A 23,324-nucleotide genomic window follows, 5' to 3' on the forward strand; every position below is an offset into this window, starting at 1 on the left:
AATTGCAGAAAGAAAAAATTAAAAATTTAAAAAAAAAAAAAAGGAGAGACTGTAATCAGGCAGGAGACTAGAACAAAGCCATACACTAGATTTAGGGTATATTTTGGTCTGTTAGAAGAAACTGTATCCCAAAATTTTATTTTTATTTTTATTTTTTTTAAAGATTTTATTTATTTATTTGACAGAGAGAGATCACAGTAGACAGAGAGGCAGGCAGAGAGAGAGAGAGGGAAGCAGGCTCCCCGCTGAGCAGAGAGCCCGAGGTGGGACTCGATCCCAGGACCCTGAGATCATGACCCGAGCCGAAGGCAGTGGCTTAACCCACTGAGCCACCCAGGTGCCCAGTATCCCAAAATTTTAAAGACAGAAAAACTTATATATATATATATATAAGTTTGTATATATATATATATATACACAAAAAATAAATACAAAAAATTTATATATACAAAAAATATATATATACAAAAATAAGTACAAAAAAGTATATATATACACAAAAATAGGTTAAATATAATAATAGAATATGACTGTAAAAATGAAAATTAAAAAAGATTTTTTTTTTTAAGATTTTATTTATTTATTTGACAGAGAGAAATCACAAGTAGACGGAGAGGCAGGTAGAGAGAGAGGAAGGGAAGCAGGCTCCCTGCTGAGCAGAGAGCCCGATGCGGGACTCGATCCCAGGACCCTGAGATCATGACCTGAGCTGGAGGCAGTGGCTTAACCCACTGAGCCACCCAGGCGCTCTAAAAAAGATTTTTAAAAAGGAATTGATAAGATGTTGGTTGAAAAAGGAAAGAAGAAAAATTCAAGAAAAATAGAAAAAGAAAAAAATTTTAAAAATTTATATAATTAAATTTGAGAGACTAAAGAATCCTGGGGGAAACAGCATGAATTCTATGTGCTGTATTCCCCTAGCCCTGGAATTTTGCAGTTTTTCCTTGATAGGTAAACTTGGGCTTGGCTGGATGTTCTTGCTGATCTTCTAGGGGAGAGGCTTGTTGCAGTGATTCTCAAGTGTCTTTGCCCAAGGCGAAATTGTACCACCCTTGCCAGGGGTCAGGCTAGGTAATCTGCTTGGGTTTGCTCTGGGGAGCTTTTGTTTCCTGAATGCTTTCCGTGCAGCTTTGGAGAACAGGAATGAAAATGGTGGCCACCCAATCTCTGGTCCCAGAGTGGCCAAGAGCTCAGGACCACACTCTTCAGTGCAGCCTAAGAGAAAAGTGGTTAATCACTCCTGTCTCCCTGGTCTCCGGTCACACTCTGAGCTCACCCAGTCTGTGACCAAGCATTTCTATCTCTGGTGCATGACCCCATTTGGAGTCTCCAAAGCCAGCAGATTCCTACAGTGAGCTCCCCACTGTTCCTCCTGGAGAAGGAAGGAAGGTGGTCTTCCCAGATCTGCCAGTTGTATGGTCCCTGCTTGAAGAGTAGTGGCCCAACTTTGCCTTGGATCACAGTTTAAAGTTACCCTGAGCTGAGAGCCCCCTCCTCTGCTCCATCTCTGTAGCCGGCTTCCCTGCTCCAACACCTGGAGCTCTGCCATGCTCGGACACCACTGTCTTTCTGTGACCCCGTGGGTCCTAAGACCACACTGTGCCTGTGAGGGCTCCACTCCTCTGCTTAGCCTCTGGAGCAATGTCCCTCAGTGGATGAATGGATAAAGTGGAGCAGACTTCTTAAAGTTCTGATTTTGTGCTCTGCTACTTTCTCACTTGCCAGTAGCTGGCTGATGGAGACTGCCTCCCCACCATGGTCTATCTTCCCAAATATAACCTCTGTTTCACTTCTCTGCACATCCTACCTTCCAGAAAGTGGTAGCTTCTCTGTTTATAGAATTGCTGCTATTCTTTTCTTTGATTTCCTGTTGAATTTGTTGGTGTTCAGAATCATTCAATAACTATTTAGCTGAATTCCTGGGATCAAATGAAATTTAGGTCTCCTATTCCTTTGCCATCTTGCTCCTCGCTATTTCTTTCTTTTTCTTTTTCTTTTTTTTTTTTTAAGATTTCATTTATTTACTTGAGAGAGCACAAGCAGGAGGAACAACAGAGGGGAGGGAAAAGCCCAGGCTCCCCACTGAGCAGGGAGCCTATTGTGGGGCTCGATCCCAGGATCCTGGGATCGTGACCTGAGCCAAAGGTAGACACTTAACCAGCTGAGCCACCCAGGCACCCCATAAATAATTTTTTAAAAAGAGGAAGGCAAACCATAAGACAGACTCTTAACTATAGAGAACAAACTGAGGGTTGCTGGAGGGGAGATGGGTAAGGGGATGGGTTAAATGGGTGATGGGTATAAGAAGGGCACTTGTTGTAATGAGAACTGGGTGTTGGATGTAAGTGATGAATCACTAAATTCTACTCCTAAAACTAATATTACACTATATGTTAACTAACTGGAATTTAAATAAAAACTTGAAGTGGAAAAAAAAAGCCATTTAAAAATTTTAATTAGTACCATTTACCAATGGAGAAATGCTCTTTATTTACACCAGCAGCCATAGGAGCAAGGGAAATACCCAGTTAGTTAGCAATCTGTATATGATGGATACTTAGACAAAAATAAATTCTCCATAACAAAGGACAGTGGTGAACCTCACTACACTTCCCCAGTGGTCCCAGCATGTGATAATGCCAGGCAATGGCCCCTGGACATGAAGTGGTAGAAACTATTGTATGGAAGAAAAGGCCATAAACCACAAAAATTTGTAAAGAACCCCTTCACCCTAAACACACGCACTCAGATACATAGTAGAATTACAGGGAGATCAACATACTTAATTGAGGAAGGAAGGAAGGAAGGAAAGAAAGGAATTCTGCTGTTAGAGGGGAGATAGGTAGGGAAAGAGAGAATTCCTAACCATGTCAACTATATGGTAAGGATTGCTCACACCCCAGAAAAGAAAGGAGTTAGTTATTCCCTCAGGCACCTGTTGGACTTAGCCCCCTTCATACCTTATCCAGGACAGGTCAAGGGCTACTGCCCTAATAATGGCAGGGCAAAAAACAAAAACCAGTAAGTAAGAGGGAGGTAATATGAACCAACATTATTCAGAATTACTTTCCACTTCTTCCTCCTCTAACCTAGAGAAAGACCAGAAAGGAAACAGAAATGTCACAATCAGATCTCCCTCTCTGAAGGAAGGGTGGACCATGGCTTTACCACCAGCCTGTTTCCCAGATATTATTTGGAAGCAGCCAAGAGTTTCACTTGGACCCTCCTTCCCTCTGCACCCCCACAGAAGAAGATGTCTATAAGTCAAGGGCAGACATCTAATCATTTTAGCTCTTGCCAAGGCTTAACCTTCTAAAAAATTATCACAGTTCTTGGATTGCAGACCAATCCATAGGTCGACCTGAACCCTGATTAGCACAATCTTAGGGGGAGAATGCAAAAATAGATAGTCTCTTTTTTTTCCACATTGATCTTATATCCTGTAAACTTGCTAAACTCAGTATTAGTTCGAATAGTTTTTTTAGTAGATTCCTTGGGATTTTTTATATATAAGGCACACCATCTACAAATAGACATAGTTTTCCTTTCCAATCCATTTTTGTTTAATTGCCCTGGCTTGAACCTCCAGGATAATGTTGAACAGAACTGGCAAGAGCAGACATTTTCGTTTTGTTCTAGATCTTGGAGGAAAGCATTTAGTCTCTCATCATTAAGTATGATGTTAGCTATTGGTCTGCATTATGTTTATTTTTTTCTAACTAAGCATCTTGCTAAATTCATCCTGGTCATACACCAATATTTTACATATAGTTGTGAAATTTACTTATATCTCAATCACCTATTGAATATTTAGAAGGAACAGAGCTAGTTTTATCCCCAGTATGTGTTGTACAAACACTCGAACCCAGCTACCAGTTTATTTCCATTTTGTGCTGGCAGTAACAACAACAGCAGAAGATATTTTGACCAAAACATACATTAACCTTCTTCAAGGCTCCATTAAGCTTTTTTTTTTTTTAAGATTTTATTCATTCATTTGGCAGAGAGAGAGTGATAGAGAAGAAACTCAAGCAGGAGGAATGGGAGACAGGGAAGCAGGCTTCCTGCAGAGCACAGAGCCTGATGTGGGACTTGATCCCAGGACCCCGGGATCACAACCCCAGCTGAAGGAAGATGACCAACAACTAAACCACCCCAGGCACCCCTCCATTAAGTTTAATGCAAATATGGGATAGGCACAGCATAGTTTTTATAAACCCTGAATGGCTATTTGGATGATCACAATGCCTTACGCATTGTAGGTTCTCAATAAATATGTGACATGTTGTTGCAGGTTAACTGATAATGGGAGAAGGAATAATATGGAAAACAAAATCCAGAGATAAGACAAAATTCAAGTTTTAGACAGTGTTTTTTTATCCCAGCATCCCTCCTCACATTTTTTTTTCCCAAAGCTTCTTTATCCTTTTGTCTCCTTTGTCATATATATAAGTAGCCTAAAAGATAGGTAAGCCAAGAGAGGAGAAAGGCTGAATAATCCACAAACATTCTAATTTTTATGTGAATTATGAAAAGGAGTTGGTATACAAAACTCCAGTTTTATAAGGAATTCTTTTTTTTCTTTTCTTTTTTTTTTTTTAAGATTTTTTATTTATTTGGGGGCACCTGGGTGGCTCAGTGGGTTAAGCCTCTGCCTTCAGCTCAGGTCATGATCCTAGGGTCCTGGGATCGAGCCCCACATGGGGCTCTCTGCTCAGCAGGGAGCCTGCTTCGCCCTCTCTCTCTGCCTGCCTCTCTGCCTACTTGTGATCTCTGTCTGTCAAATAAATAAAAAATCTAAAAAAGATTTAAATAAAAAATCAAAAAAAATCTAAAAATAAAAATCTAAAAAAGATTTTTTATTTATTTGACAGACAGACCACAAGTAGGCGGAGAGGCAGGCAGAGGTGGGGAGCAGGTCCCCGCTGAGCAGAGAGCCTGATGCAGGCCTTGATCCCAGAATGCTGAGATCATGACCCGAGTCGAAGGCAGATGCTTTAACCCACTGAGCCACCCAGGCGTCCCTTTATAAGAAATTCCTACCATCAGGAAAGTCAACTCCCTGTTGGGACTGGGGAGTCCTCTGTATTCAATAGGCATTTGCCAGCTTTAAAAAAAGTATTGTAGTTTTAATATGCCTGGCTGGTAAAAGAGTATCAGAATCTTGGGACAAGTAATTTAGTTTCCTTAGGTCATAGTTTATTTATCTGTTTTATTATTTTATTATTCTATTAAGTCCATTATCTATTAATAGATAGTCCATAATCTATTATTCTATTTAAATCCATATTTTTCCTCTGGGAAGACAATATTCTTTATGCTTCATTAAATAAAACCAAGAAACCACAATATAGATTAAAAACACTTTTCTTTTTTATTTGGGGATGGTGGGGAGAGGTACTAGGGAATTTGTCTGACATTGACAAGGATAAAATCAAAGAATCTCAGAGTTGAAAGAGTCCGTACTGGTCATCGAGGCTAACCTACTGTCCAATGTGGAAATTCCCTTCAATATCACTGACTGCAGATCAGTCATTCAGTTTCTGCTTGAACATTTCCTGTAACAAGGAGTTCACTGGCTCACAGGACAGTTGATTCTAATTTGGTGCAGCTTTAATCATTACCAAATTCTTGCTTATGTTAAGCTGAAATCCGTCTCCTAGTAACTTCTACCCTTCTGCCCTTTGGAGCCACACAGAATAAATCTAATCCATTTTACACACAGAAGTCCTTTCAGACATTTGAAGAATGTCATCATGTCCCCCCTAAAAGTCTCTTATCCATGCTATGTTTCCTAGGTTTCCACTGTTTTTATAAGACATGATTTCCAAGCCTTTTGCCATCCTGGCCTCTATTAACTGGGACTTGATTTATTGGTTTTTTTTAAAATAGTGTTCAGAACTGAACACTATATTATAGATTAGTGGTTCTTAAGCTGTTTTTCTCTGATGGCGGAGAAGTCGAAGACACACCTGTGGGACTCCACTGACAACTACACACACTCTCCTTTTAAAAAAAAGTAGACAAAAACTCATCATTTGCACAGGCTGTTCAGTGAATTTGAGAATTGTCTAAAGCCTTTATCTGCAGACCCCAGTTATTAAATTGTATTTATGGAATATAATAGGTCTATCACCTTCCTGAACTGAATATTTGATAAATTCTAAGGTTTCTATTGTCTCATGTTTGTTTATTTGAATATTCAACTTGTTGGGGCACCTGGGTGGCTCTGTCAGTTGGTCACCTGCCCTCAGCTCAGCAGAGGATCCTGGAGTCCCCTGCATTGGGCTCCCTGCTCAGCAGGGAGTCTGCATCTCCCTCTGCCCTTCACCCCACCCACGCTCTCCCCTCATAAATAAATACAACCCTTTTTAAAAAATGAACATTCAGCTTGTCAATTTTGGCAAGTAGTCTTTCCTACCTTCCTTCCTTCCAACCTTCCTTTCTTCCTTTTCTTTTTTGTTGTTGTTAATCGGCAGTCTCTTCAGGCCTCATGTCATCTGAAAATTTAGCTCCCGTTTCTTTTAGTGTTTGCAGAACACACTGATTAAATTGTTGAATTGTACAGGCAAAGGACGGAGTTGTGTGGCATATTCCTGAAGACCTCCTTTCAGCACGTCACCTATATTCTTTTGATACCTCTCTGTTCACATTTCTCCCTTTTGTCTGTAAAAATAACCTAAGGGATTTTGTAATAAGCTTTGATAAAAATAAAATGAGACTATGTCTTACGGCATTTTTTTTTTTTTTAATTTATCAAGGTAGTACTCCTGTCAGAAAAGGAAAAGAGATGGGGAGCCTGCTGGTTCAGTTGATGGAACGTGTGACCCTAGATCTCAGGGTTGTGAGTTTGAACCCCACATTGGGTGTAGAGCTTACTTAAAAATAAAATCTTAAAAAAAAAAAAAAGGAAAATGAAATGAAATGAGAATTATTACAAGGAGTTCGTTTCAAGGTTGATACATATCTACCATTTTATGCAGCAGTGGCCCTCCTAAGAAGATTTATGCAAATCATGTATCAATAACAACTAACAGCCTAGGACTCTTCTGAATTTTTTTTTTTTAATCTACTCACTTGTTTATTTGATCTAACAACCTCTGAGGTGGGTACTGTTGTCATTCCCATCTTACAGATAAGGAAGAAAGCCGAGGGAGCTCAGGAACTTGTACAAGTTAAATTCCTATTAAGTGGCAGTCAGGGTTTGAATCCAGATAGGTTTTTGTTTTGTTTTGCTTTTTTTGAGAATTTACATGTGAATTTCGTTTCCTCTCTCATGACTTCTACCCTGCTTCCACAGTACGAATGAGTCAGAGAGAATGAATAGAGCATCCTTAACACTTGCTCTTTGCCCAGGAAGTAGTCTTAAGACAGGCAAGTTTCTTTCTAACCAGTAAATATGAGGAGAAAGCATGCTAAGATTCGGTAAGTTCCAGTGACTTGGTCTACATGGAGGCTCTAGCTCTAATGCGAACACCAGAGAACATACTAGCTGGGTGGCCTACCTCTTCCCTTTCTGTGTTGTAGTTTTCCCATCTGCTTTGTCCCATTCTTCTTCCTCAGAGGGACTGTGGGAAAATGGAAATAGGAGTATGACTTTGAGAAGAGCTTTGAGTTCGAAAGATACCAGGAAAATACAAAATACTGTTAAAATTGATCTGTCCTGAACAATAACTCCTTAAAGACCAATTATCATAACCAGTATGAGTAGGCCATTGCGTCATCACCTTTTAAAAACACGGACAGGCACCTCCACTTAGAAAACTATTTAATCTTAGGGGCGCCTGGGTGGCTCAGTGGGTTAAGCCTCTGCCTTCGGCTCAGGTCATGATCCCAGGGTTCTGGGATCGAGCCCCGCATCAGGCTCTCTGCTCGGCAGGGAGCCTGCTTCCTCCTCTCTCTCTCTGCCTGCCTCTCTGCCTACTTGTGATCTCTCTCTGTCAAATAAATAAATAAATAAATCTTTAAAAAAAAAAAGAAAACTATTTAATCTTAAATTAAAGGTGAGGATTAGGACTCCTGACTTCATTTAAATTACAAGTTACATAAATTGCCAGCGGCTAGTTTAGGGATTATTGTTGATGAGGGATTTTAACTGTGGAACGGACTGTTGTCAGTATTAGGCAGATCAAACTTTATTTGGACACAATATGCACTGTCTCTGGTGCCTTTATTTTTACGTGAAAAACTATATGTAAAAACTGAGTGGGAAGGTCTTTTTAAAATCCCAGTGAATATTAAGTAAATACCAAAAGCTTATAGTGTGTTAGAAGCTGACAAGGTATCATAATATCTAAATGGATTTGTTGACCTTTAAAATGGAGCTTGGCTCTCGTGTCTATTTGTCACAATTTCCTACTTATTTCCTTCCACACCTTTTCCCCATTGTCAACTCTTGTTATTCTCAATGGTCATGGAAAAAATACATTAGTTTGAGTGCCTTAATGTAGCCAAAACAACACAGACTGGCAGGTCATCTCTCCTTCTTACTGAACTATTTTTCTTTTCTTTTTTTAAGATGTAACTGACATACAACATTAGTTTGAGATGTATAACACAATGATTTTATATTTGTATATATTGCAGAATGATCACCATAACAAGTCTAGTTAACATACGTTTACTGAAGTATTTCATTTGTGCTCATTACAGAGCTTCTACCAGTAAGAATAAAAACCTTTAACACAAAGCTTGCACCAACAAACAGAATCTCATCAAGATGTTCAATTTGGCCTTCCCCCTAAACTCCTCAAGAGAATGTTCTAGTAATAACATCCAGTCCGATTGTATATCTTCTACACGTGATTAAAATGAACAGGATTATCGGGTTGCATAGACTTTGAAGTGGTCTTCTTATGAAATAAACAGTCATTGTGTTAGTGTGAAGAGAGAAACCAAATACTGGGAAGGAGGAATGAGTAAAATGATGAACTAGTGTAAATCAGATGACTGGGTGAGTCCAATTGGAATGGAGAGGGAAAGCAAATGAAGCTCTAGATGTTATATTTAGTATTTAAATAATAATTTTAAAAAGTCTTTCTTAAAGAAGGTGTGTTGATGGGGCAGGCCTGGGGGAAAGGAAGAAGGCCTCTGGGGGATGCAGTCAGTTCACATTTTACCTGATTTTGATTTCCTACTCGATTTCCTTCTGTTCACAGTTTCCATTTTATAGACAAATCTTCCAAAAGTATACCATATATAATGCTGAAATATTAGTAACAATTTTAAAGTCCAGCAATGAAGTAGAATTTAAGTAAGTCTTGGTTTACACTATGCTATTATTTAAAATAACATTATAAATAAAAAATAATGATAATTTTGATGGTAATATGCAAATATTATATCTTAGGTAAAAAAATAAAGTACCATATAAAAAGCATAGATAATATTTTTGGAAAATATCAGATAATGTGGTTATCTCTCTGTTATAGAATTATGAGTGATTTTTACTTTTTTTGCTTATTTTTACTTTCTAAATTTTCAAAAAAGAACATGTATACTATTCGACTAATAAAATAATAACATTTTTTAAAGACTGCAATAAATAAAAATGTTTCTTGCCTTTAAAGAGATAAAATAATGTAATTATTTAAAATATGACTTTTGCTGTTACAGTGAACAGAATATTTATTTTTTTAAAAAACTTAGTTTGGGGACTCCTGGGTGGCTCAGTTGGTTAAGCAGCTGTCTTTGGCTCAGGTCATGATCCCAGCATTCTGGGATCAAGTCCCGCATCAGGCTCCTTGCTCAGCAGGGAGCCTGCTTCTCCCTCCGCCTCTGCCTGCCTGTGCTTGCTTTCTCGCTCTCCCTCTCTCTGACAAATAAATAAATAAAATCTTAAAAAAAAAAAAAACTTAGTTTGTTGTATGACTGTAAGTGTGGGAGTGGTTTGGATACACAGAGTTAAATTTAACATTTTGGATTAATCAATAGATAACATCTGCTATGACCAGGGCCCCCTCACAGATATTGTAGAGGACAGACTCATTATGAGGCACAGATCTTGTTTATAGGAAGGCTTACATCTGATTGTTGAAACAAGGTTTAAGCCAGCAGAAATATCAATAATAATCGTCATGACTAGCTGATGTGTTTTTCCACAAGTCATTACATGATGTTTTCATTCATGTAACTTGATGACCAAAAGATGCCTCTGGAGAGGACCTGTACAGTTGAAAACATCTTTAGCTAATCTTTTTCTTGTGGGGTGGGGGGGGAAATATTATCTATCTCTAGGTAATCACCATGTATCACAGGCATCTGAAGAGGCAGGACATTTTTTTTTCCATTAAAAAAATTGAATCAGAATTGATTTAGCCTAAGATAGGAGCTAAATCTTTACAGGATTTTTAAATTTGTCTTTGGGCCAGGGTTCAGCCTTTTGGGCCTCCTTCTAATTAGCACCCTTGACTTTATTTTTTCTAATCAAGACTTAGCATTTGTGTTCTGATTCTTTTGGGTAGCCAACCCAACACTTCAATCTGTCCTGGTTTGTTACAGACAGAGACAAGTGGTAAGATTCGCCAAACCTATTCTGTCATAGCTTAATGTGACAAAACTCAGTGATAAGAGCTGGCAAGATGCTCAGATAGAGAGCTAAAATTTCAATCTGGCAGTTGCAAATGTCTACTTTGAGAAGCTGCTCCCAGCATGTACTAAGCTTTACGGCAACATTATCTTGTCTTTCTCTAGGAAACCCCTACCTTCTAAATTTAGATTCCACATGCTTATCTAACCTGGCCCCCGATTATTGTCATGATTGTTATTATTGCTTAGCACACTTATCAAAGAATTAAAATCACACGCATACAAAATGTGATGTTCAACGTCCTTCCTCTCTAGAGGGCACATAATCTAGATACACACACAAAAGAAATTTAGAACTATCTTAGGAAGAGGGAGGAGGAAGGGAAAGCAGTAGAGTGGCAAAGAAATAATCATTTTAGAATTTTCCTAGAGAACGTATAAAGGAACTTCACAGGAAGTCCCAAAGGGAGTAGGTTGAGGTCACCTGCCACTCTTGACAATGGAATAGCAGCTTATTATTAATTCAGTTCAATGAAAGGCCCAGCTCTGCAAAAGGAAATTTGCTAAGGTCTCATCCATTACTAACCTGAATGGCCCAGGTTCCTTTTTCTTCATCTTTTTCCTCTATTGTTTCCTTATATTGTGTATAATTTTATGAACTTTGTGATTAAGTTGAAGAAAAATGAGACTACTATTTAAGGACTATTATTAGTGTTTTAGAATGTATACTTCTGCCTACTGTAGTGTATTACCCAATGTAGAAGTTGGCGCTTTTCCCCTAATTCTCAGATGTTCTAGGAAAGCACATTTACAATGATATCTTTTTTTTTTTTAAGATTTTTATTTATTTATTTATTTGACAGACAGAAATCACAAGCAGGCAGAGAGGCAGGCAGAGAGAGAGGAGGAAGCAGGCTCCCTGCTAAGCAGAGAGCCTGATGCGGGACTCGATCCCAGGACCCTGAGCCGAAGGCAGCGGCTTTAACCCACTGAGCCACCCAGGCGCCCTACAATGATATCTTTAATTGGCCTCAACAGATATATTTGGAAGACAATAACATTATTGTTGTCAGGAAGTTTACCGAATACTCTTTTTAGCTGCAGAATGAATCTGTGAAGGTTACTAACCAAAGTATATTCAGTAAAATCATCACCTTTAGATTCAGAAAATTATCACTGAATGTTCACTTTATAGATATTGACGTAGTACATAGGATTTCCTTTGATCATAGATTACTAAATAATGCAAGCAAACTCTTAAGAGAGATCATATGTAATTGTAAAGCTTATCTTCCAATTTATTGGTAAAAAGATACTCAGAAGATGAGCAGTGATTATGTTCATAATTCTTTTCAGTATTTTTCCTCATAGTTATCCCTGTCCCTCCAACCAATGGAAATGGATGAACAATACCATCGCCTAGGGGTTTATCTAGCTGAACTAGTAATCTCATTTTTTCATTTTTACCCATAAAGTTCATGTAGACTTTTAAGTATTCTGTTTAATTGTAAACAGAATAAAATGCTTTGCAGAGTATTTATGTTTCAGTAATCTTGGCAGAATTATGTGCCACTTTAAAAATCTACTTTATTGAGGTAAACTTCTGTACAATAAAAATTGCCCAGGGGCTCCTGGGTAGCTCAGTCAGTTAAGTCTTTGGCTTAGGTCACCATCCCAGGGTCCTGGAATCAAGCCCCGCATTGGGCTCCTCCTTAGACCCTGCTTCTCGCTCTGCCTCTACACTTTCCCCTGCTTGTGCTTATACTTTCTCCCTCAAATAAATAAATAAAATCTTCTAAAAAAATTATTCACTTAACCCAAAGTCACAGTGATTTTCTATGTTTTCTTCTGGAAGTTTTATAGTCTTAACTCTTATATTTAAGCATATGATCCATCTTGAGTTAATTTTGTGAATAGCACGAGGAAAAAATCAAGGTTTATTTTTTCCTATATGGCCATCAATTTTTTTTTTAGCATTATTTGTTGTAAAGTTATTTACTTTTTTTTTTTTTTAAAGATTTTTTTATTTATTTGTCAGAGAGAGAGAGAGAGAGAGCGTGAACACAGGCAGACAGAATGGCAGGCAGAGGCAGAGGGAGAAGCAGACTCCCTGCTGAGCAAGGAGCCTGATGTGGGACTCGATCCCAGGACGCTGGGATCATGACCTGAGCCGAAGGCAGCCGCTTAACCAACTGAGCCACCCAGGCATCCCTAAAGTTATTTACTTTTCCCATTGAATTACCTTAGCACATTTGTCTATGTGTCTTGGCACTCTCTATTCTGATCCAATGATCATTTGTTAATCTTTATGTCTGAACCACACAGATGACTCAATGATTGCAGCTTTATAGTTGAGTCTTGAAATCGGTTAGTCTTTCAACTTTGTTCTCTTTGCAAATTGTTTTGGCTATACCGGGTTCATTGTATTTCTATGTAAATTTAGAACAAGTTTGTCAGTTTCCATTTTTTAAAAAGACTGCTGGGATTTTGATTAAGATTGTGTTGAATCTTTTACGGAGGGCTAACATCTTAATATTGAGTGTTCTGATCCATAACAGGGCAATATCTCTGAATTTATTTAGGTCTTTAATTTCTCTCAGCAATATTTTGTGGATTTTAACTTAAAAATCTTGTGCATAGTTTGTTTAATTTTTCCTGAAGCATGTTTTTGGACACGATCTTAAATGATATTTAAAATTATTTATTTACATTAAAAAAAGTTGTATATATCTAGGGTATACAACATGATGATTCGATATACATATCCATAGTGAAATGATGAGTACTGTCAAGCTAATGGATGTATCTTCTCTACACATGATTACCATTCTTCATCTGTGATGAGTGCACCCGAAATCTACTCTCTACTTTCCAGTGTTTAATACAGTATTATTAAGTATAGTCATCATGCCTATGCATTAGCTTTCTAGACCAACTCATCCTACGAAACTGTAGCTTGGACCCTTTGACCAACATCTCCTCATTTCCCCATTGCCACCTGCCCCAGACTCTGGTAAACACCACTACTCTCTGGTTCTAAGAGTTTGACTTATTTTCTTTTTTCTTTCAGATTTCACATATAACTTAGATCATACAATATTTGTCTTTCTCTATCTGGCTTGTTTCACTTAGCATAATATTTTCAAGTTTCATCCATGTTGTCACAAATGGCAGGATTTCCTTTTATCTCATGGCTAAATAACATTTTGTTGTATATTTATACCACATCTTTTTTATCCATTCATTTTGTCAGTGGACACTTAGATTGTTTCCATACCTTGGCTTTTGTGAATAATACTGCAATAAACATGGGAGTGCAAATATCTCTTCAAGATCCTATTTTTATTTCCTTTGAATTCCATTACCTTTCCTGAATTGGGATTGTTAGATCATATGGTTCGATTTTTAATTTTTTTGAGAAACTCCCATACTATTTTCATACTGGCTGTACCAATTTATATTCTCATCGACAATGTACAAGGATTCTCTTTTCTCCACATCTCAACAACATGTTATCGTTTGTCTTTTTGGTAATAGCGATTCTAACATGAGCTATTGACTTGCATTTCCCTGATGATTAGTGATGTTGGGCACATTTTCATATACCTGTGTGTCATTTGGATGTCTTCTTTTGAAAAATATCTATTCAGATCCTTGGCCAATTTTTAAAATTAATATTAAAATATTTTCTTTTTCTTTTTTTTTTTCTTTGCTACTGAGTTGTGTGAGTTCCTTACATATTTGGGATAGTAACTCTTCATCAGCTATATGGTTTGCAGGTATTTTCTCCATTCTGTAAGTTGCCCTTTCATTTTGCTAATTATTTTCTTTGCTGTGCAGAAGCTTTTAAGTTTGATGTTAAGTCCCACTTATTTATTTTTGCTTTTGGTGCTTGTGCTTTTGGTGTTATATCCAGGAAATCACTAATTGTGTTGTTTATTTGTGGTTTGTTGTTGTTGTTGTTCCTTAAGATTTATTTATTTATTTGAAGGAGAGAGCACGCACACAAGTGTAGGGAGGGGCAGAGAGAGAGAATCTTCAAGCAGACTCCCTACTGAGCAGGGAGCCCCACGAAGGGCTTGATCTCATAACCCATGAGCCAAAATCAAGAGATGGGCTCTTAACCAAGGAGCCACCCATGTTTTCTTGTTCACTGAATTTCTTTCAGAGGATTATTCTCAATTCTTTGTCAGATAGTTCATAGATCTCCATTTCTTTGGGGTCGGTTATTAGAGCTTTACTAGTTTAGTTTTGTGGTACCCTGTTTCCTTATTTGTGATCCTTGTGACCCTATGTTGGTGTATGTGCCTTTTAAAAAGTGCAGGCTGGCTTCAGCAGGGAAAGCCCTTCATCAGTCAGCCCATCCAGAGATCATGGGTGGGTTGTCTGGTGGGGTCCGTGGGTGGGGCTTGCTGCTGGAATCCTTAGTCAGGCAAATCTGGTCCTGGGGTCAGCAGCTGGGCAGGCTTTGTGCTTAGGTCCAAAGGGACCAGACTGGTGCCTGAGTCATTGGGAGGAATGCTCCTGGAGCCTGATTCTATGGGGAGAGTTCTAGAGCTAGGCTTATGGGCCTGGCCCAGTGCCAAGGACTGATAGTGCAGTCCTGGCCCTGATTCTGCTGGAACCTGGGGCCTCGGGGGTCCCTCTGACACTACGGTGTGTCTGGGGGCTGGGCGAGGGGAACCATCAGGGAGTACGGGGCCACCTGTCATTGGGGTGGGCCCAGTCCTGGCATCTACACTGAAGATGAGTGTTTGCTTTACTCACTTTCTCCCATTGGGAAGGTATATCTCTCTGTATTGGACTGCTTGGTCTTGAGGAAAGAGTGACAGGAATAATGTGAAATGCATGTTTTCTTATTTCTTTGCTCCACCCAGGTGCCATAACTCCCACCTGGCATCCTTAGCTCTTGTGAAGTTATTTCGATGAGTCAATATTTGTTCAAACTCATATATCTGTGAGGGGTCAACCACTGGAAACCTGCTGATGTCTGAAAGCCAAATGGTATATTTTTAAATTTTAAATCATCCATTGCTTGTATATAGAAATGCAATTGATTTTTGTATTTTAACCTTGTATCCAATGTCATTGTTAAATCACTTACTGGTTTTAGTAGGGTTTGTTTTTTAGCTTCCTTGGGATATCTTTTATGTATGTCATCATGAGGTCTAGGAATAAAGGCAGTTTTACTTCTTTCTTTATAGTCTGCATGTCAGTCATCTTCTTCCTTCTCTTGTCGCATCAAGTCAGACAGCCATGTTATGAAAAATGGCAAGAGTGAATATTCTTTTTTTAAAAAGATTTATTTATTTATTTCAGTGAGAGAGGCAGAGAGAAAGAACATGCAGGAGGAAAGGGGCAAAGATGGAGAAAGAGACTCACACAGACTCCCTGCTGAGGACAGAACCTGATGGGGGGCTTGATCTCATGACCCTGGGATCAAACCTGAGCTGAAACTGAGAGTCGACCCAGGCACCCAAAGAGTGAATGTTCTTACTGTGTTTGCCATTTTAGAAAGCATTTGTTCTTTTACTTTTAAGTATGATGTTACTCTAGGTTTGGTTTTGGGGTTTTTTAAAAAGACTTTATTTATTTATTTGAGAGAGAGATTGTGAACATGAGCAGTGCGGAGGGGCTGTAGGAGCCAATGTTTTTGTAGATGCACTTAACCATGTTGAGAAAGTTCCCTTTTATCTACGGTTAGCTGAAGTTTTGAGGTTTTTTATGAATATCTGTTGAGTTTTGTTGCATGATTTTTCTGCATCTATTGAGATATAACTATAAAATGTCTTTTCTATTTCCCAACCCATTTATTTTTCCATTTCTCATTCCTTGTTTTATTATTATTTTGTTGTTGTTTTAAAGATTTTATTTATTTATTTGACAGACAGAAATCACAAGTAGGCAGAGAGGCAGGCAGAGAAAGAGGAAGGGAAACAGGCTCCCCGCTGAGCAGAGAATCCAATGTGGGGCTCGATCCCAGGACCCTGGGATTATGACCCAAGCCCAAGGCAGAGGCTTTAACCCACTGAGCCATCCAGGGGCCCTTTCATTCCTTGTTTAAGAGTGCCTTAAGGGTGTTAAGGGTGCCTCTGTCAGCATATGACTTCATCTCAGGTCATGAACCCAGGGTCCTGGGATAGAGCCTCACATCAGGCTCCCTGGTCAGTGGGGAGCCTACTTCTCTCTCTCTTTTTGCCCGCCGCCCCAACCCCGCCCCTCTTGTGTTCTCTAAATAAATAAATAAATAAATAAATAAATAAACTCTTTAAAAAAATTAAAAAACCCTAATTTACTAATTCAACTATTAGTATTTTCTTTTCCTGAAGACTTAGAAAAAAACAAAAACAAAACGGTTCTTATAGTGTAGGTCTACTTAAAATAGGTTCTCTCTCCAAATATTCACCTGAGTTGGGTAGGGTAGTGGTGGTAACACCAACACAATACAACTCCAAGAGGTGTATTTTGTAATAGCTTCCTAGGCGATTCTGATCAATCTCTTCCTGTGAGAGCTTGTTAAGGCCTAAACATAATAGGGATTCCTGTATTTGTAAGGAATTTTCCCTTATGTTCTTTCTAGATGATATAATAAACTTATACTTGGTAATGTCATATGATGGAATCCTAGGTGGCCATTTAAAATAATGTTTCTAAAGAATATTTAATGACATTGGAAATGCTTATAACATAATTATAGATTTTTTTTTACCATTCTGAAAAGAATGATACCTAAATATCAAAGGCTGGTATCTATTTTTTTTTAATTTTACTGTCCTTTATTAAATTATGAGCACTTTCCAATATATTTAAATGTTTTAATAGCTGCATAATATAATTTTATTATTAGCAATTTTTGAAAAATTTAATAATGGAATAATATAGTATATATTCTTTTATGCCTGGCTTTCTTCAATTTTTTTTATTGTTTCAAATTTTTATTTAAACTCTAGTTAGTTAACATATTAGTATAATATTGGTTTCAGGAGAAGAATTTAGTAATTCATTACTTATATATAATACCCAGTGCTCATCACAAGTGCCGTCCTTAATGCCCATCAGCCACTTAGCTCAACCCCCATCTATTGCCTCTACAGCAACCCTCATTTTGTTCTCTATAGTTAAAAGAGTCATTTATGGCTTGCCTTCCTCCCTCTTTCTTGATGTTCATCTGTTTAGTTTCTTAAATTCCATATATGAGTGAAATCATACTGTATTTTTCTTTCTCTGATTTATTTTGCTTAGCATAATACTCTCTAGTTCCATCCACATCTTTGAAAATGGCAAGATTTCTTTTTTTTTGATGGCTGAGTAATATTCCCACACACACATGCATGTGTGTCCATTCATTAGTTGATGGACATTTGGGCTCTCTCTCTCCATAGTTTGGCTATTGTTGATAATGCTGCCATAAACATCAGAGTTCATGTACCCCTTTGAATCTGTATTATTGTAGCTTTGGGGTAAATACCCAGTAGTGCAATTGCTGGGTCCTGGGTATTCTATTTTTAACTTTTTGAGGAACCTTCATACAGTTTTCCAGAGTGGCTGTACCAGTTTGCATTCCCAACAACAGTGTAAGAAGGTTCACTTTCTCTGCATCCTTGTCAACATCTGTTGTTTCCTGAGTTGTTAATTATAGCCATTATGAAAGGTGTAAGGCGATATCTCATCATGGTTTTGATTTATATTTCCCTGCTGATGAGTGAATTTGAGCATTTTTTCATTTGTCTGTTAGCCATCTGGATGTTTTCTCTGGGCAACTATGTATTCTTGTCTTCTGACCATTTCTTAACTGGATTATTTGTTTTTTGGGGTGTTGAGTTTGGTAAGTTTTTTATAGATTTTGAATACTAACCCTTTATCAGATATGTCATTTGCATATATCTTCTCCCATTCTGTAGGCTACCTTTTAGTTTTGTTGATCATTTCCTTCCCTGTGTAGAAGCTTTTTATCTTGATGAAGCCCAGTAGTTCATTTTTGTTTTTGTTTCCCCAAGTCTGGAGATGTGTCTAGTAAGAAGTTGTAATGGCCAAGTCAAAGAGGTTGCTGCCTGTGTTCTCCTCTAGGATTTTGATGGATTCCTATCTCACACTGAGGCCTTTAATCCATTTTGAGATTATTTTTGTGTATGGTGTAAGAAAGTGGTTCAGTTTTTTTCTTCTGCATGTTGCTGCCCAGTGTTCCCAACACTATTTGTTGAAGAGACTGTCTTCCTTCCATTGCATAGTTTGCCTCCTTTGTTGAAGATTAGTTGACCATTGAGTTGAGGATCCATTTCTGGGTTTTCTATTCTGTTCCACTGACCTATGATCTGTTTTTGTGCTGGTAGTATACTGTCTTGATGACTGTAGCTTTGAATACAGCCTGAAGTCCAGAATTGCGATGACTCCAGGTTTTCTTTCTTTTTTTTTTCAAGATTGTTTTGGCTATTTGGGGTCTTTTGTGGTTTAAGACTGTTACAGTTCTGTGAAAAATGCTGGTGGTATTTTGGTAAGGATTGTATTAAATGTGTAGATTGCTTTGGATAGCATAGATACTTTAACAATATTTATTCTTCCAAACCATGAGCATGGAACATTTTTCTGTTTCTTTGTGTGATCTTCAATTTCTTTCATAAGTTTTTACCTCTTTGGTTAGGTTTCTTCCTAGGTATCTTAAGGTTTTTGGTGCAGTTGTAAATGGGATTGATTCCTTAATTTCTCTTTCTGCTTCTTCATTATTAGTATATAGAAATGCAACGGATTTCTGTACATTGATTTTGTATCTTGTGTGACTTTCCTGAATTCATGGATCAGATCTAACAATTTTTTTGCTGGACTTTTTCAGGTTTTCTACATAAAGTACCATGTCATCTGTAGATAGTGAAAATTTTACTTCTTCCTTGTTTATATGGATGTCTTTTATTTCTGTTGCCTGATGACTGAGGCTACAATTTACAGTTCTGTGTTAAATAATAATGGTGAGAGTGACATCCCTGTCTTGTTCTTGCTCTCAATTTTTCCCTGTTGAGGATGGTGTTAGCTCTGGGCCTTTTGTACATGGCCTTTATGATGTTGAGGTAAATTCCCTCTCTCCCTACTCTGTTGATTTTTTTTAAATCAAAAATGGATTTTGTCCAATGTAATGCTGTATTGTATGCAATATAGTGCTGTCCAATATAATGTCCAATGCTATATTTTGTCAAATGCAAAAGCTGATATCTGAAAGGCTAAAAGAGTTGCTGGGGATTTGCCTTTCATATTCTATTGTATTTTTCAAATTGTCTGCAATGAGTGAGAATATATTGGGAAATTCATACAATATAGATAAGAGTATTCCCCAGAAGTAATCCTGCTTTTCATGTTGGTGTATACTGCCCATACTTTTATTGTGTGCATTGAAATACATATAGAAACAAAAATTTTAAAAAATACAACATATGATCTAGTACATATTATTCAGCAACTTGAGTTTTTCACTTACTATTTTTATGCCACCACATATATATCTACCTCCTTCTCTTTTCCTGTTGCATGATGTTCCCAAAATTAGATATACTATAGTTTAACTACATGCAGATTGTTTCAATTTCTTGTTATAGGCAAAGCTATAGTGGATCTTCTTATAGATATTTGTTAGTGCATATATGCAAAGTGTTTCTAGATGGCAGGGAAGGGAAGGGAAGGGCAGGACAGGGAAGTTTCCCAAGAAGTGAAGCTGCTAGCTCAAAGGCTGTGCACATTGTACATTTCAGTAAGTAGTAACAAATTACCCTCAAAAAAAGTTCTTCTAATTTATGCTATCTTTAATAGCATCTGAGTTCTCTACACCTTTACCTGTACTTGATATTTTAAATGCTTAAAAATTTTGCCAATTTTATAAGGGAAAAGTATATATCTTGTTTCAATTTGCATTTCCTTAGTTACTGAGTTTCACCATTTTCAAATTTAATTTAATTTTTTAAAAAAAGATTTTATTTATTTACTGACACAGAGAGAGAGAGAGATCTCTCTGTGTAGGCAGACTCCCTGCGGAGCAGAGAGCCAGATCTGGGGCTCTATCCCAGGACCCTGAGATCATGACCTGAGCTGAAGGCAAAGGCCCAACCCACTGAGCCACCCTGACGCTCCCACCATTTTTTTAAAGCTTATTTTTGTCATCTGGATTTCCTCCTGTGTCAATTGTCCCCTTTTTCTATAGGATTGTATTCTTTTGTGATTTAAGGTGTTATTTATATATATTTTGAATGTTAGTCTTTTGCTACACAGGTTTCCAAATTTTTTTGTCAGCTCATTGTTTGTGTTCTATTGAACAGAACTGTCAATTTTGAAATAGTCAAATATTTTTCTTTATGTTTTTTGGGTTGTTCTTTGATGTCCCTTCCTATCCTGTGTTTTCCTAGACTCTTAAAATTCTCAGAGCTTATTTTGAAAAGTGAGTCTTTAAACTATGTGAACACTAATTTTGTGAAGGGTGAGGGGTAGATATTGAACCTAACTTGTTTTTCAAATGAATAACTAGTTATCCAAACACTATTTAACCTTTCTCCTTTGACATGAGATGCCATCTTCCTCATATGCAAAATTCCCATCTATACATAAGACTCTGTATTATTTTTTCTGTTTCATTGTCTATGCTTATCTCAATGTCATATAGTTAGTCTATAGTTTTATAATGTGCTTTGATATAGGGCAAGTTCTACCTTCCCCAATATTTCATTATTAATAAAAAAGGTTTAAAAAAAGTCTCTTCTTCATTGTTTAACTGCCTGGCTCTTCCTTCTTCCTTGAGTTCCACAGGACAGCCAGGTAAAATTAAAAATATCCATGGGGGGGGGCACCTGGGTGGCTCAGTGGGTTAAGCCACTGCCTTCGGCTCAGGTCATGATCTCAGGGTCCTGGGATCGAGTCCTGTATAGGGCTCTCTGCTCAGCAGGGAGCCTGCTTCTCTCTCTCTCTCTCTCTCTGCCTGCCTCTCTGTCTACTTGTGATCTCTCTCTGTCAAATAAATAAATAAAATTTAAAAAAAATATTTCCATAGGCATGGGAAACGAAAGGAGACAAGAAAAGAAATGTTCTCAAGATGGTATTTTTCCCCCTATACTTCAAGAAGCTACCCTGTGGATTATGCCACATACAAAAATAAGGTAGATTTTGTATGTTCAGCCACTGTCTAAATCAACGCTGTTTCTGATTTCATTATTAGCCAGACACCAATGGCAGGGACCATGTTTACATAAATTGTGAGTTGATGGGAAATAGAACCATGACTCAGTTTGAGAAAATGAACAAGGACTAAAGTGAACAAAGAACATGGGTAGAGACAATAAAATACTGGGGGTCCACCTGTCAGGAGCTAAAATCTCTGAGCTTAGCACATCCATGATATCTTGAGTTTTTTCTGCTGCTTCTATTTATTTGATGTTTTATATAGATTACAGGGGGATCCATTCTTTATTTGATCATTGAAATGACAGAGAAAGGGAACGTACTATTAGGGATATTATAGTAATAAGTAACAGAAAATATCTTGTTAATTGGAAGATGGTAAACATTAAAAAAGGAACTTGGCAAATGATAAACAGTTCAAACTTTAAATCCAACCACTGTACACAATATGGCTATATTCAACATAAAGTTGTACCTGTTTTCATAGTAAAGCTAATGTTATACTGGTAGGAGAAGTTGTCAGGTGGGCAAGGGTGGCTTTACCTCAACAGCTAATTATTTACAATGAATTTAGTTGTTTGTTGTTGAAAAAAAATTTTTGATAAGGCATGACTGTCAAGGACCTTGATAGTATGTACTCTAGTTGCCCTTCCTGAATTCATATTTTAAGGTGTTCATATTCTGTCAGCTTCATGAAACCTAACAACCTTTCTTTTTAGAACCAACAAACTTTTTGTAAATCTGAAAGTGTAGCTTTTGAGGAAAAAAATTGAAACATAGTGTAACTATTTTACATATCAGATGAATCAATATAAATTATAAAGCAAATCTTCTCTAGGTGGAGTTTATCCCGATAAGTTGTGGGCATTTTCTAGCAAGCTGGTGCTAACGAATCTTCTGTCAGGTTGCTTCCAAACTACTCATACTCTTAGTGGGGCGCTGGGCTAGGAAGTGTGCTTCTGAGTTCGTTCGATAGCGGGCGCTGATCATAGGCGGGAGCCTATGGACGCTCTGCTGCGTTTGCGTTCGTTTAAGATCTTCCCGCTCTTACGGTGGGCTAAGAGCTTTACTTTTAACTGCCATCTGACTGGTCGGGCTTCCCACTCTGTCTGGTGCCCCCTGGTGCTCATCACCCGTACAATCTCGAGTAGTTGCGAGGAGCAAAGGGGTCCAGATAGCCTAAGGATGCTTTCAAGAAAAGCATTCCATTACTGTGAACCACCTGGATCTAGTTTTCTTCTATGTCCAAAGCCACGTATAAATTACATGTGTACATTCATGTACATCTAGAGAAACGGGATGTTGTTTTACTAAGCCCTCAAGCAAATGAAAGATGGAAATGAAGCTCAACCGACTACATAACAAAGTCAACTCTGCTCTTTCAAGTTTGTGGTAAAAGACGCAAAGATCTCTTTTATCGAATCCTCTTTCACCGCATCGTTAATTTTTTCTGGTAAAGCAAAGGATTCGCTATGATCCTGGCTTTCAGGAGGGCAGCCCGTCTTTGAGAGCCAGAATATCTATCCTGGGGCTGCAGCTGAGAGTGTGGCCTTAATTGTTATGGAAGGGAAGAGGAGAGGAGGTAATACTCCCTGTCTCCTCCCCCAACCCATTTAATCACTATTAATCCCATGCACAATCTTCACAAA

This window comes from Mustela nigripes, chromosome 6 (genome assembly GCF_022355385.1).
Source record: "Mustela nigripes isolate SB6536 chromosome 6, MUSNIG.SB6536, whole genome shotgun sequence".
Classification (NCBI taxonomy): Eukaryota; Metazoa; Chordata; class Mammalia; order Carnivora; family Mustelidae; genus Mustela; species Mustela nigripes.